This window comes from Schistocerca serialis, chromosome 3 (assembly GCF_023864345.2).
Source record: "Schistocerca serialis cubense isolate TAMUIC-IGC-003099 chromosome 3, iqSchSeri2.2, whole genome shotgun sequence".
Lineage (NCBI taxonomy): Eukaryota > Metazoa > Arthropoda > Insecta > Orthoptera > Acrididae > Schistocerca > Schistocerca serialis.
The window spans coordinates 517,515,502-517,531,280 of record NC_064640.1 but is presented as its reverse complement, the minus strand read 5'-3'; the positions used below and the strand labels follow the sequence as shown (position 1 = coordinate 517,531,280).

The window sequence follows — 15,779 nt, the reverse complement described above, 5'->3', positions numbered from 1 at the left end:
GAACCACAGATTTATACGCAGTGGTAGCCGTAAACCACCCCAAAGTTTGAATATGCTCCTTTTTTTAACTCACCAAAGGTCGAGTAACTGGAGACAACGATAGAGATTCCAAATCTACGTTAGTTTGTGAGTTCAGTAAAATCACAGCTGCACCCATGTCCACTTGTAGTGTGGACATCTTGTCCATCACTCGCACAGCGATAAACAGTGTTTGTTATGATTCGTAAGCATTAGAGGCGACTGGCACACGTGTCCATTTCTACAGTAAGGATGTGAGAACGACACACAGACGCTATATATCTTTTTTCTTACAGTTGTTGCACGTCGCCCAGCGCTTAGATCACGCGGCCTCACCATGTTGCACGAAACAGTATGGGGATGATGGGACCGCGGCCGAACGCAGCCGATTCTGTGGTTGCTTGGCACGTCGATGTCCTGTGCGGCGCGACTGCCACGTTTGTGCAACTGCCACGTCCAGCTCCCTCCTCCCCTCTTCCCAGAGAACTGACCGGCGTCTGACGACCAACAACAGGAGCCTACGTGCCGGTGTCACATCAAGCCTCAATCTGGTCACCAGCAGCACGAGATACCTCAAAATTTTGAGCAATAGTTAACGCTACAGCCAAAGATGACTTCTCGCACGATAGTGAGTGTTGCTGCACCTCCTTGTCAGGAGCCAACCGAATGATGGCGTTACGGACCATAAAATCAGCATGGGAATCGCGATGAACATCGGTAACAAATTGATGTTTGTGACTTTAGCCGTGGAGTTCGACCGCCCAAGTTCAGTAGTACTTGTGGAGCTCTTTATGACAACGATAGACCCTTACATGCTTGCATTTTTGGTGAAAATTTGAAAACAACTTACACATTTCGTCGAACGAAAGCAGTGCGGTTTCTTTGAGTGGGGCTAGCTGGCACAATTAATAGATCCGAGAAGAAATACAAGAAAGAAAGAAGGCGTTATATATATTTGCATCAGTGACACCAGATGTTGCCGCAGCCGCTTCTCGTAAGCTTTCCAGTCTTCGGCCGCATCCTAGTAAGGGAGAACGGCGGCGGTTACGCCGTCGGCGTGAAGACCTGCATAGTCAATGTGGCCGACAGATGCGAAATAGCAACCGTAAGAGCCTGCTGCTGCTGCTTCTGCTCGAGGAGTGATTGGAGCATTGCTCCATGGACAGAAGAACTGAAGGAGGAACTAAACAAACTGAGCATGTGGAAGTGAACACGTTATTCATCGTCAGTTCCATCGTACTGTAACGCAACGTCAACGCTACGGCCACAATGAACCAGAGTTTATTCTTCTTCCATATACAGGTAAACAACAGTTGAGAACATGCACGTAAACATAGAAACATTTCAGATACTGATATAAGCAGCTGCTGACAGTAAATATGAACACAATATGAGGGCGAGTTTCTGCTGCACTGCGCTTATAGAGATGAGGTCTCCGGTATACGGCGTGGCGGATAGCGAGCCGTGTGTACAACTCATGTGGCCCACCGCACGTCGCCGCTGCTGGCCAGCCCAAGAAGTAGCTTCTGGTGGAATATTCGAAGAATAGCGCGCCGGTAGACTGGTGCAGCGGCGCTTATAAACGTGCAGGATTATACCAGTTAACGCTTTATATACTGAGGAACATAGAGAGGGATAGGAGGATCTCAGAATACAACGAAGTAATGGCAGTGGCTGTGATTGAACCGCTGCTACATGAGATGGTGTCAGTTGTATGTTAGTGCTACCGTCCCATGTCGTTCTTACTGTAACATGTCTGGGTGAAACAATGTGCAAGAGGCAGGTGCCAACGACTACGGCGATGACTACGACGACGCTAGAGGTTTCCATGTTCGTCTTCAACGAGGCGGTCATTCCTGGTCACAAGACGGTAGGATTACGCCTGGCGGTGGCGGTATCTTTCAAAAATTGTCCACCAAATTAAAGGAGGCAACAGGCGACCGGCCACAGAGACGACGACTCTGACTTCTTCGAACAGTGCTAGCAAAACCCTGAAGCCACTCGTTGCTTCCTCGTGAACATACATACGGCCCCTTTTAACATCATTGTCTAACATTTCAGTAACTCATTAAACTAGGCTCATATACTAGGCACAACTCCTGAAGACACTGAGTAACGATTTTCTAAGACAGTACTGTCTGTTATCACTAAAAGCTAGACGATTATTAAGTAACAACAATTACATTTATGACATCGTAGAAAAAACGACGCATGTTACTGTACTCCTGTAATCCCATTCAGAGCTGCAAACATTGGAATATAACTACGCGCCTCTTACTTTCCAATAGGACTAGCACATTCATTCCTTTCACGATAATTCCGTGAATAGAACGGTAAGGAGCTTCAGTGTCTGGCACAATGAATGTGTTGTAGCCTATGTTGAGGAGTATAAACGTTGACATGAACCGCTATAACCTGTATCCCAAACAGGGAGATGACCTGGGCGAATACCTCCATAATTGTTAAGCTACGTACGTGGAATAGCAGCTACTATACTGCATCGCCAAGACTTGTAGGAGCACAGGAGTAATAGGACAAAGTATGTACCACCCCACGTTGCACTGTTGCCAGATTTATTCAAGATGGCTAATCCAAGATGGCAGCAACAGATGTGGCAATGTCGCAATGATGTCATGGGGGGGAAGTTCAAATTTTGGCAGGAAAATAGGGCAATTGGGCTACAGCCACTAACCTAACCCCCTCCCCTGAGCCCTCCCCTCCCCTCCCCTCCCCTCCCACAGCAAATGGCAGGAAGTTCAAATTCCATCAGTATAATGCCACACATCATGGCTACCTCCACTCACCTAAGAAAATGGCGGGAAAATAGGTCACTTGGGCTACCTCCACTAATCTAAGTCATCCGACCGCCACCTCTTTCTTGGAATTGGCGGAAAAAGGACTCACCCTGTGCTGTATAGGATGGACATAAGTCTTTATTTAGCAGGCAGTCTTTGTTTGAGCAATATGAGGCAGTACTGGCATCCAGTGTCTCCACCACAAGGTCCGGAGTCCAACTGACCTAGTACACAGTACAGCCACCACAGAGCATCGTCATCCCTCCCATGATGTAATCCGAGATGGCGGCCTAGAGGGGGAAAAAGGGTAGGAAAAGGACTTGGCCTGTGCTGGATAGGATGGACATATGTCTTTATTTAAACAGTCCTTATTTAAACAATTTGAGGCAGTGCCTCCATCTGGTGTGTTCACCATCGGGTCCTGAGTCCAACTGACCTAGCACACAATACTGCCACCAGAGCGTGCTGTCATCCCTTCCATGACGTAATCCAAGATGGCGGTCTGGGGAGGAAAAATGGCGGGGAAAGGACTCAGCCTGTGATGGGCTGGTGGATAAAATGGATGTAAGTCTTTATTTTCAGTCTTTATTTAAACAATTTGAGGCAGTAGCTCCATCCAGTGTGCCCACCATGAGGTCCGGAGTCCCACTAATGTAGTACACAGTACTACCACCAGAAGGCACTTTCATCCCATGGTGGTCTGGGGGAAAAACGGCGGGAAAATGACTCAGTCTGTGCTGGGCTGCTGGAGAGAGAAAGGAGTGTACATTACTTATTTTGGAACAATTTATTTAGGGACGGATTTCACATAGTTTGTTTATTACACTGATACAAAACACATGCTCTGACATTCTTGGGGTCGCAATTCACAGCCTACAGACCTGCAAACTACCAGTAAATCACCGAAATAATGCTGTACACTGATGTACAAAAACGATAATAACTCGAAAATTGTCAAAATAATGGATGTAAATGCTCTACAATCACGCTTTCTAATTGTAAACACTCGAAATGATGCACTGAACAACCTACAGAACTGCAAACTAATCGTAAATCACCGAAATAACGCAGTTCACTGATGTGCAGACACGCTCACTTACTATAAACTGTCGAAATAATGCATACAATTTATCTAGGGACGGATTTCACCTATTTTATTTATTACACTGATACAAAACACTCACACTGGAGTGCTTGAGGTCGCAATAAATAGTCTACAGACCTGCAAATTGCTTGTAAATCAAGGAAATAATGTAGTACACTGATGTGCAGAGACGCAAACAACTCGTAAAATGTCAAAATAATGCATGTAAAAGGCTCTGCAAACACGCTTGATAATCGTCAACTGTCGAAATCATACATTGCACAGCGTACAGACCTGTTCACAAAACAATGCGACAGACACGAAAACACTCGTAAATCACCAAGATAATGCATATATAACGGACTGCCAACACGCTCACAATGCTTAAACAGCTGGAAATAAAACACTGCACAAACACTCAGTGAACATAAAAAACGCTTTCGATCTGTAGTCAACTGCGATGTATCAGCAAACTGCTCCCCTACAGAACTCCAAGACGCATATGCTGGGTGGCTAGCTCACGCCAGTCCCATACGTGAGACACCCCTGGGCACTCGTGTTTACCATTGCTGGTGTGATACTGGTGGATACTGACATCACAGGTCGTGTTGCAGAAATCTGTTCCAGAACAACAACGCCGGAACCGCGCGACTGCTACGGTCGCAGGTTCGAATCCTGCCTCGGGCATGGATGTGTGTGATATCCTTAGGTTAGTTAGGTTTAAGTAGTTCTAAGTTCTAGGGGATGTTTAGTCCCATAGTGCTCAGAGCCATTTGAACCATTTTTTTGAGAACAGCAACGACTGCTTCCTCCATTGCGATCCTATTGGGCCATACGAGCTGTGTCTAGCCGTGCACACGTGCTCACCTGCCTAGCGTGGCTGACGCACTGCAGCTAAATGCTCGCATAGTGACTCTCTATCTAAAAGGTTCTCAATGTTATTTGGACATTACATGACTACGTAAAATAAGAGCCAAGTCGACCACTCGGAAATTGTATAGTGTCCCAGAAATAGTTAATGGTCGCTTTTGTAGGAGCTTTTGTGAACTGTCAATTTGTGTGCATGGAAATTCTTGTCCTAGCAGAACCTGTTTACGAAAATAGCGTAGAATAACGCCGAATGCATTCCTCCTGATGCTCTTAACGTGGCACCCCATCCATCATGTGTTACCCTTTCTGGATATTGTTAAGTGTTGCTTTCAACAAACATCCCTGAAACACAAAAATTCTCACCACTATGTAGATACTCCTACGTCCCAGCATAAAGGATGTCTTGTGAATGAATGGAGAATTATGATTGGCTCTTATTGAATTTACCTGCTGAATTACTGATGCCAATGGTGTGGAAGCACCAGCCACCTTTTTTTATCTTCCTTCAGACAAGATTATCAGCAGCAAAAACTATTTTGTATAGGTCACCATATTGCATCGACAATTAACCCTCCAATGTGGCCTACAGATGGTCAAATACCGAAAGACTCTTACTCAATCACGCTGCTCTGCCACAGATGACAGGAGATTGAATATTAGAGTATGAAACCGATCTCCAACCCAGCAATATATCACTGCATACTATGTCGACGTTGTAAACATACAATTCCTATCCTGCACCGTACAAAATTGCCCCTTTTACATCATTTGTATAGCTATCAGCTGCCAGACATTCTTACTTACACTGTGAAGACCGACAGCATAAGCACATGCATTGTAGGTATACTCCTTGCTGCAATAGATATTTCCCGTGAGGTCGGGCAGTCATCCACCACCAACGGGTCACCAGAGAGCCCTCAGCGAACCGAAGTTACTCTCAGAACTGTTCTACAAATTCAAATTCAGCTTCACTCGGCACAAAAGCGTTACTGCTTCCCGCCCTGACCTGCGTGCTTGCTTGCTTTTCTACACCCATCTCCAGACTCTGTGATTACAAGAACATTATTAATTTCGCATGGTTTACGAGAATATCATACCATTTTCGCGATACTTCTCGATATCAAGCACATAGCAATATCACTTACATAACAGTATCGCTCGCGCAACATAATTCTGAAGATATGGACTTGAAATTATTTCTCTAGAAACCAGAAATTTTAGCGATGTGAAGTGTGTTGTAAACCACTGAGTAACTAGAAACTTATCCCATCTACAAAGAACCTTAGATGAAAACTTGAAAAAATTTGAGGAAACTGATATTTCCACTCACGAATAATGATGTCATTGATGTAACAGATTCCAAATCATCCCCATAATTTACAAAGTCAACCAAGGTTTCTCACATCCAGAGAACCAGCAAGCGTTCTTCCACCTGTCTTCATCTGCTAGATGCACACACCACACTCGATGTTCCCTCAACTGAATAAAGGTGCAAAATGTACAGAAGCAGTCAACCGGACAAGTTACATGGGAGGGTATAATGGTCCAGTGCAAACACACATTCATATTGAATCTTCTCAAATTTCCACGCGATCATGGAAGCTGTCCAACCCATACTAAGTATCAGTTCGCTTTTCGGCCGTCTAGAGGACGACATTCCAGCATCCCAACAGGTCTTTCCATTCGGACGGGTATTGTCGTTAACGGGATACACTAATCATTCCTGCCACAGGTCACTGGCGCTGTACTACAAGCACACATAGGCAGAATCATCATCCTAGGAAATCGGTCACAGATATATTTTATCACTATACTTACAATTAAATGTTACGATTGTGGTCTAAGTTGAACGACATTCGACAGTGAGTGAAGTATCGAGAATACACCCATCTGACGGCTTTGGCTCTGGAAATAGAAATATCTGTACCATTATTATGACTTGACATACTCTCCCTTTTGCTTACACAGTACACGTCAAATCCAGCGTCAGCGACTCATAACTGACTTTGAAGAGCATGCCTGCACTGACGTAGGCTCCGAACGTCGCTAATAGACGTCGAACCATCAGTAACGGTATTGGAAGTACATGTGCTATGTGTGGATGGTGCGATGCAAGGTAAACATCGACAGAGTGCGTCCTTTTAAGAATGTCGACGGTCCGCAGACAAAAGTTGGAGATCTTGACCCGAATTTGCTGTAATAAGCGGTGGTTGCTAAGGGCCGCAGTGCGCCGTATGTCGTCGGAAACTCTATTCTGAGACATTTGATAGTACCACTAAGCTGAAGGGCGTCGACACACGCTGGGGTCAACCTGTCTCCTATGGCTATTGCGACCGATTTGGTGACGAGACAGCTGCCGGAAGCCTCACCATATGTGGTAATCCATTCCAGTGCGCTGGTTACATCGTCGCGATTGCGGAGCACGAGAACCAGGTCGTTTGCATATGCTGTATAGCGAAATGTGATGTCACCTAAGGTGAGTCCGGTGAGGCGTTCACGGAGGCCACAGAGGAGCGGTTCCAGTGCCAGAGCGTAGCGTAAGGTCGACATGGGGCAGGCTTGACGCACCGATCTGAAAATCGGGAGGGACTGCATGAGACGCCCATTAACGAGCACCTTTTAAGTCGCTCCTCGGAGGAGGCGCATCACGACGTCTGTGAATTTCTGTAGGTACTGCATGCGTTGGAGAACGGACGTTAGGTAGATGCGATCCACTCGATCCACGAAAGCTTGGGTAAAATCTAGTGATGCCAGCGCTTCCGGGATGCGGCGTGACCTCGCTAGGGCTAGTATGTCACGGTATCGACACAGTGCTGTGTGGATGTTATTGATAACCCCTAGGGAAGCCTGATCTGATGAGACGACGTGAGGCACGGTCGGTCGTATAAGGTTTGCTAGTAGTCGGGTGAATATCTTTATGTCGCAGTTGACGAATGTTAGCTGGCGGTAATCATGTATTCGAGCCTCACCTTTAGGTTTGTGAACCGGTATAATTAATCCTTCTACGAAGGTCGCGGGGAGCGGCACCGCAGGGGACATAATCTCTGACAGACGTCTGTCAACTTGGGAACCAGTAAATATGAGTTCTGTAAAACTCCACAGGGAACCCGTCGGGGCCAAGAGACATAGTCGCCGCTCCTTTACCAATGGCGACGATAACTTCGTCTTCCTTACTGTCGTTCAATAATTCAGTTTGTAAATCCTGTGGGACGAAGTCATAAACCAGTTGTGAGACTCCTGTCAGCGTCGTCGGGTCGGAACATTGAGCAGAATAAAGTCATGCGTAATGGTCGAAGAAGGCTGCACCAATGTCACGTTGTGTGGTGTGGTGACGGCCGTCCTCAGTGATGATGGCCTGTATTAGCACCCGTCTTCGCAGTTTTAGTTCTCGAAAGACATAGTACATTGAGGATCGTTCCGTTGCGAGTCTGTCAAGTGTTCGCTCTCAGTCGATCGTCCCTTCGAGGTGTCGGCGCATATGGGCTACGATCTGTGCCTTCGCACGCTGTACTGTCATCTGTCTTTCCGGTGTGGGTGGCAAGGAGGCACATTCGTGAAGGATGGTGAAATAAAAATCGAGGGTGTGCCGCCACCAAGCAGCGGTCTCACGACCATACGTAATAAAGATTCCCCTTAGAGTCGGCTTGGCGCGGCTTAACCACCAACTGATCGATGTAGGATACGTTGGGAGGCAGCGGACGCACGAACTTCACGTGTCCTCGATGGCGCGTCGACAATCCGGAGAAGCGAGATGAGCAGGGTTTAATTTTCCAGGCTGCACCACACCCGTTAGCGACGAAGGGTGACGGCATATATAAAGGCCTCGTGATCAGAAAAGGCTACTGGCCACACCTCCGCGTCGCTCACTGTTGCCGCGAGAGAACGGGAGACGTAAATCCTATCAATGCTACTAGACGAGTGACTCGTGAAAAGATTGTATCCCGGTCGATTTCCTCGGACATGTTCCCATGTATCTACCAGCTGGAGGTCGCTGTTGAGTGTCCCAAGTTCGGGGAACGGTGAATGGCGTGGCAGCTGGTCTTTAGATGCTTGGGTGCTTTTGAAATCGCCCCTTAATACCATGTCATCGTGCCTGCCCTGAAAAAGCGGTGCTAGTCCTTCTGCGAAGAACAGAGATGGGTCGCCACGGCGATTCATTCCGGAAGAGGGGTACGCAGTGATAAACTGGACGCCTAGCACCGTTACGGCCATTCCTCTCGCGTCTGGGAGATATCGTACTTCGTCAGCCTCGAGGCCCTCCCTAAGAAGAACTGCGACTCCACTGTTAGTTGGCGAGGCTTGGGACACATGTGCCGTCTAATCACGAAACGTCCCCTTTGAACAATTATACATGACTGTGTTTAAACTGACACACAATATTTTTAGCGCAACGCAATCTGACTTTCAATAATCCCTACAAAAGAATGGCCCTGACTAACATTAACCTATACCTTTCACAAGTCACTTACCTCACAAAAATCTTCGTTACTCGAACTACTGCAATACAGCGAGCGCCACTACTGCCAGCTAAATAAAAGATTCAAACTACTGAAGGCACTAACTACTGATAGGCATAGTTAGCAAATGAAAGATTTTGATAGAGAACAAACAATGTATTTACCTTAATAGTGTTCAAAAGTCATATAATATACACTCCTGGAAATTGAAATAAGAACACCGTGAATTCATTGTCCCAGGAAGGGGAAACTTTATTGACACATTCCTGGGGTCAGATACATCACATGATCACACTGACAGAACCACAGGCACATAGAAACAGGCAACAGAGCATGCACAATGTCGGCACTAGTACAGTGTATATCCACCTTTCGCAGCAATGCAGGCTGCTATTCTCCCATGGAGACGATCGTAGAGATGCTGGATGTAGTCCTGTGGAACGGCTTGCCATGCCATTTCCACCTGGCGCCTCAGTTGGACCAGCCTTCGTGCTCGACGTGCAGACCGCGTGAGACGACGCTTCATCCAGTCCCAAACATGCTCAATGGGGGACAGATCCGGAGATCTTTCTGGCCAGGGTAGTTGACTTACACCTTCTAGAGCACGTTGGGTGGCACGGGATACATGCGGACGTGCATTGTCCTCTTGGAACAGCAAGTTCCCTTGCCGGTCTAGGAATGGTAGAGCGATGGGTTCGATGACGGTTTGGATGTACCGTGCACTATTCAGTGTCCCCTCGACGATCACCAGTGGTGTACGGCCAGTGTAGGAGATCGCTCCCCACACCATGATGCCGGGTGTTGGCCCTGTGTGCCTCGGTCGTATGCAGTCCTGATTGTGGCGCTCACCTGCACGGCGCCAAACACGCATACGACCATCATTGGCACCACGGCAGAAGCGACTCTCATCGCTGAAGACAACACGTCTCCATTCGTCCCTCCATTCACGCCTGTCGCGACACCACTGGAGGCGGGCTGCACGATGTTGGGGCGTGAGTGGAAGACGGCCTAACGGTGTGCGGGACCGTAGCCCAGATTCATGGAGACGGTTGCGAATGGTCCTCGCCGATACCCCAGGAGCAACAGTGTCCCTAATTTGCTGGGAAGTGGCGGTGCGGTCCCCTACGGCACTGCGTAGGATCCTACGGTCTTGGCGTGCATCCGTGCGTCGCTGCGGTCCGGTCCCTGGTCGACGGGCACGTGCACCTTCCGCCGACCACTGGCGACAACATCGATGTACTGTGGAGACCTCACGCCCCACGTGTTGAGCAATTCGGCGGTACGTCCACCCGGCCTCCCGCATGCCCACTATACGCCCTCGCTCAAAGTCCGTCAACTGCACATACGGTTCACGTCCACGCTGTCGCGGCATGCTACCAGTGTTAAAGACTGCGATGGAGCTCCGTATGCCACGGCAAACTGGCTGACACTGACGGCGGCGGTGCAAAAATGCTGCGCAGCTAGCGCCATTCGACGGCCAACACCGCGGTTCCTGGTGTGTCCGCTGTGCCGTGCGTGTGATCATTGCTTGTACAGCCCTCTCGCAGTGTCCGGAGCAAGTATGGTGGGTCTGACACACCGGTGTCAATGTGTTCTTTTTTCCATTTCCAGGAGTGCATATAGCAGTTCATGACATCCAGTCTTACTAATTTACTGTCTCTGTCCAGATCATCCGCTCTCAAAAATCCGCGATCTCACTTCCCCACATCCACCACTGCTGGCGGCTCACCTCCAACTGCGCAAAGATACGCGCTGTTAACATCCAGCTGCCCAACACTACAATGGCAGACAACAATGCAAACTAGCCACAGACTGCACACAGCACAGCCAGTGATTTTCATACAGAGCGCTACGTGGCGTTACCAATAAGAAAACCTAAACAGCCTACTTACAACCATATATACCTGGCAAATCGTTGGCGAAGACTTCTTGGAGAAAGACAGTATCAACGTCTGTTGCATTGAGCACACTTCGTAAGTGTCCGAATGGTGTTAATGTTGATGGTCGCTAAGCGATAGGTCTGTAGATCGTCCCCTGAAAGGGGGGCCGCCGTCTGCGTAGCCATAAAAGTTGGGGCTTATGATCTGCAGGCCGCGTCTACGCCGTCATCTGTTGCTACTCGGGAGGGACCAAAGTGTGGGAGGAAAGACCTCTCTCCTCATCCACCACAGCGGGCGTAGAATCGTCTTCAATATCGTCCGCCCAAGGTTCGTAAGTTAACAGTGGCTGCGGTGGAACACTTGTGAGCTGAGTGACCAAGGGTGAATCCGCAGTTGTTTCTGGTTGTGTACCAGTGGCGCGCGCTGTGCTTTGATCTGTTTACCCGTGAGAGCGGAAACAGGTTTGTCGAAATCAGAGAAAGAGACAGGTGAGGGCGATCCTGTGTGATCCATTTTCCTCGTCTCGTCCGCCGTCCGGACGTCAACTGGGGAAGACGTCCGCTGGAGCCAATAGTCTGATGGTTTGTTTGCGGACGTGGGTTTCTGTGTTCGAAAGAGTGTGTGGTTCCCTCATCGCATCCCCTTCGGGGAGAGAAGCAGAGGCCGGTATAGCCCTACGTCGAGTTCCATTATTTCGTCCGAATCTTCTTGTGGAGTCGATGGGCGGCTTTTTGCAACCTTTGTGGACTTCGTAAACATGTTGGTCTATCCATGACTTGCGAAGTGTGTGCATTCTAACGCTTCTTGTCTTCCGAGTGGTCTTTCGTCTGCCATGACGGTCGATTGTGTCACCCCTGCGAAATTGAGGGGGAGGGACGTCAGTGTAGGAAGTGGTGCCGCGTCATCGAACGGAATTTGTGTAACCCGACGTTGAATAAACACCGAGTTTACATGACCCTCCTGGCCGCAAACAGAACAAGTACGAGGCTGTCCATCGTACATTACGATTACTCGACATCCACCTATGACTAAGTAGGACAGTACATGTTTCTTTAATTCAGTTATGACTTGTCGAACGCCGTTGAGGACCTGGTATGTGTCGAAGGTGTTCCATTTTTCTGCCACGTGGCTAATTACCGTCCCATGTGGGCGGAAAGCAGCTGTAACTACGTCCGACGGCACTTCGAACGGGAGTTCGAAGACTCTCAGTGTGCGTAATCCTAGTCCTGCATGGTCAACGGTAACTGCTCCGATGTGACTATCAGAGGGTTTGAACTTGACAGTGTTCGCACATCTGCTCACAACAGCGTGACATAAGTCGCCATCGACCATCTTGACGTAAACGACGTTGTTTGTGATGGACAGGTGGAGAACGATGATGTGCTGTGGTGGTGTTTGAAGTTCTTCACGAATGATTTCAAGGCTCGTGGTCCTGTGTGGTCGGGCTGGAAGCTTATCTTGATGGTAGATTTTCTGTACGAATGAGCCATAGCGACTCAATGTCAACGGACGCGAGTGCTAGTTACGGCGAGGAAGTAAGCAAACTACGCGCGCTCGCCACTCTGCCGAAAGCAGATTGAACCCATAAGCCACAGAGGCCACAGGAATTAGGGTGCCTGCGCGGACTTACCCAAGCACCCAACGGCCGGGCTAGCAGGAGACCGTGATATTGCTCCAAGGGATCATCGTGACAATTCCTCACGATGTTCAGCATTCGAACTCATAGAATGTGTATACTGAGGTGACGAAAGTCGTGGAATAGCGATATGCACATACGCTGATGGCAGCAGAAACGTGTACTCTAATTGATTCGTGTCAAAAGGTTCCCGATGTGATTATGGCCGCACGACAGGAATTAACGCGGAATGATAGTTCCAGCTAAATGCATGGGACGGAAATCGTTGGGGAATTCAATTCCACAGTGTCAAGAGTGGGCCGAGAATACAAAATTTCAAGAATTACGTACCAACACGGGCAAACGAAGTCATCGACGGCTTCACCAAACGACCGAGAGTAGCAGCTGATTGCGTAGAGTTGTCAGTGCTAACAGACAAGCAACACTGTGTGAAATAACTGCAGAAATCAATGTGAGACGTTCGTCAAACATATCAATTAGGACAGTGCGGTGAAAAGTGGCGTTAAGGGGCTATGGCAGCAGACGACCGACGCGATTGCTTTTCCTAAGAAGGCGACATCTCATGTGGCGCTTCTCCTGGGCTTGTGTCCATATCAGTTGGACCCTAGACGACTGGAAAATCGTGGGCTGGTCGGATGACACCCGATTTCAGTTGATAAGAGTTAATGGTAGGGTTTGAGTGTGATGCAGAGCCTACGAAGCCGTGGACCCAAGTTGTCAACAAGGCAGTGTGCAAACTGGTGGTGGCCAACGCTGGTGTGGGCTGTGTTTACATGGAATGGACTCGATCCTCTGGTTCAATTGAACAGATCATTGACTGGAAATGGTTATGTTCGGCTACTCAGTGACCGTTTGCAACCATTCATGGCCTTCATATTACTAAACAACGATGGAATTTTTGTCGACGGCAATGCGCCTTGTCACCCAGACACAACTGACCTCGATTCGATTGGAGAACGTTCTGGACGACTCGAGCGAATGGTTTGGCACACAGATCGAGCGACATGAGTCCCGTCGATACATATGGGATATAATCTGGAGGTCAGTTCGTATACAAAATCCTGCACCGACCACACTATCACAGTTACGGACGGCAGCATGATTCAGTGTTTCTGTAGTGGGTTTGCAATGACTTGTTGAGCCCACGCCACTTTGAGTTATTGCACTATGCCCGGCAAAAGGAGGTCCGACAGGAGGTAGCCCATGACTTTTCTCACTACAGTGTAAATCTACTGAAATAATACGCATAAGTGTCCACATAGTTCTAGGTTCGTCAGTCTTCACAAGTTGGCAACTCTGTAATCTGTGACAGTGTGGAATGCTTGAAGTTCTCGTAGCTGCGAGGATATTAGTGTCTTGACAAAAGACGTGCCGTAGTATAACTTAAGTCCAGTGTTCGAATCTACACCACCTGATCGAAAGTGTCCGGACACCCCTATGTAATCTGCAACTGCCTACTAGATGTTAATGGAAGCGGACCCGCCTCTACGATAGGAGGCGGGAAGTGTTGTGTTGTCATAAGCGAAACCGTAACAGCAGAATGGATCTACCAGGAGATCTCACAGACTTCGAAAATCGACTAGTTATTTGATTTCAAATGAGAAACAGATCCATCAGGAACATTTCAACCGTTCTAAAGCTGTAAAAAGTAGCTGTTGGTGGTGTAATTGGGGAGTGAAACCCGAAATAACAACCACAGCTAAACCAAGACTAGGAAGACTTCACATACTGGTGGACAGGGACCGCCGAGCATTGCGGAAGGTGGCTGTACAAAATCGCATGAACTCAGGGGAAGGAATCACTTGTGAGTTCCAAAGTAGGCCTACTAACAACAGACCAGCTAATGCACTGACTATACGTAGAGAGTGAAGAAGAATTGGGAACAATGCACGAACAGCTAATTATAATCCACACATTTCTATAGTCAGTTCTAATCTACGATTGAGGTGGTGTGAAAAGCGACGTTGCTGCACAGTGGTTGACTCGAAACGAATAATTTAGAGCGATAAATCACGCTATATCCTGTGGCAATCCGATGGAAAGCTTTGGGTTTGACGAATATCTTTGAAACGTTACCTGAAAAAATTTGTAGCACCAGTAGGAAGTACTGAGGAGTTCGTGTTACGGTATGGTAACGCTTTTCGTGCTTAGGGTGTGGTCCCCTTACTGCTCTGAGGAAAAGGCTAGGTGCGGAAGGATATGAACACATGTTACAGGATTGTGTACTACGCTGAGTAGAAGAACAGTTAGTAGCCGATGATTGTATCAGCATGACAGTGCACCCTGTCATAAATAAGAATCTGTGCGGTATGGTTTGCGGACAATAACATTCCTGGAAAGGACTAGCTTGTCCAGGGCCCCAACATGAACCCAATAGAACACCTTTTGGATGAGTTAGAACGTCGATTTCCCTTCAAGACACAGCATCAATCACTAATTACTCAGGTTTGAGCTCTTGAGGGATAATGGGCTGTCATCCTTCCACAGACACTCAGACACCTCATTGAAACAGTCCTCAGCAGAGCTGAAGCTGTCGTGGCGGCGAAGGGTGGACATACACCTTATTAATGTCCACTTATAGATGTCCTGCTATCTTTCATCAAATAGTATATTTCTTTCACAAATTTTTACGTTAAAAGAATGTCTCATGGAAGCAGAATATCCCTTTAACTTTCAGATAAATCTGTAATAGCAAAAATAGTTTCACAGCACACATCTTGACTAGATTTCTACGTCTAGAATTGCTTGTGTTCCAAAGCTCTTCCCCGACCGCGGTGGCCACGCGGTTCTAGGCGCTGCAGCCCGGAACCGCGCGACTGCTACGGTCGCATGTTCGAATCTTGCCTCGGGCATAGATGTGTGTGGTGTCCTTAGGTTAATTAGGTTTAAGTAGTTCTAAGTTCTAGGGGACTGATGACCTCAGATGTTAAGTCCCATGATGCTCAGAGCCATTTGAACCATTTTGAACCAAAGCCCTTCCTTTTCGCCGTATCGGAGCAACTGCTTCTGGCCGACAGTTTATCCCATTCAAGTTTAAAT

General features: G+C 47.9%; 1 protein-coding gene across 1 annotated transcript in view; it reads right to left on the bottom strand.

The window, feature by feature from the left end:
• LOC126469529 (collagen alpha-1(I) chain-like) overlaps nt 1–15,779 on the bottom strand; it is an 86,016-nt gene that overhangs the window by 18,741 nt on the left and 51,496 nt on the right. The window lies entirely within an intron of this gene.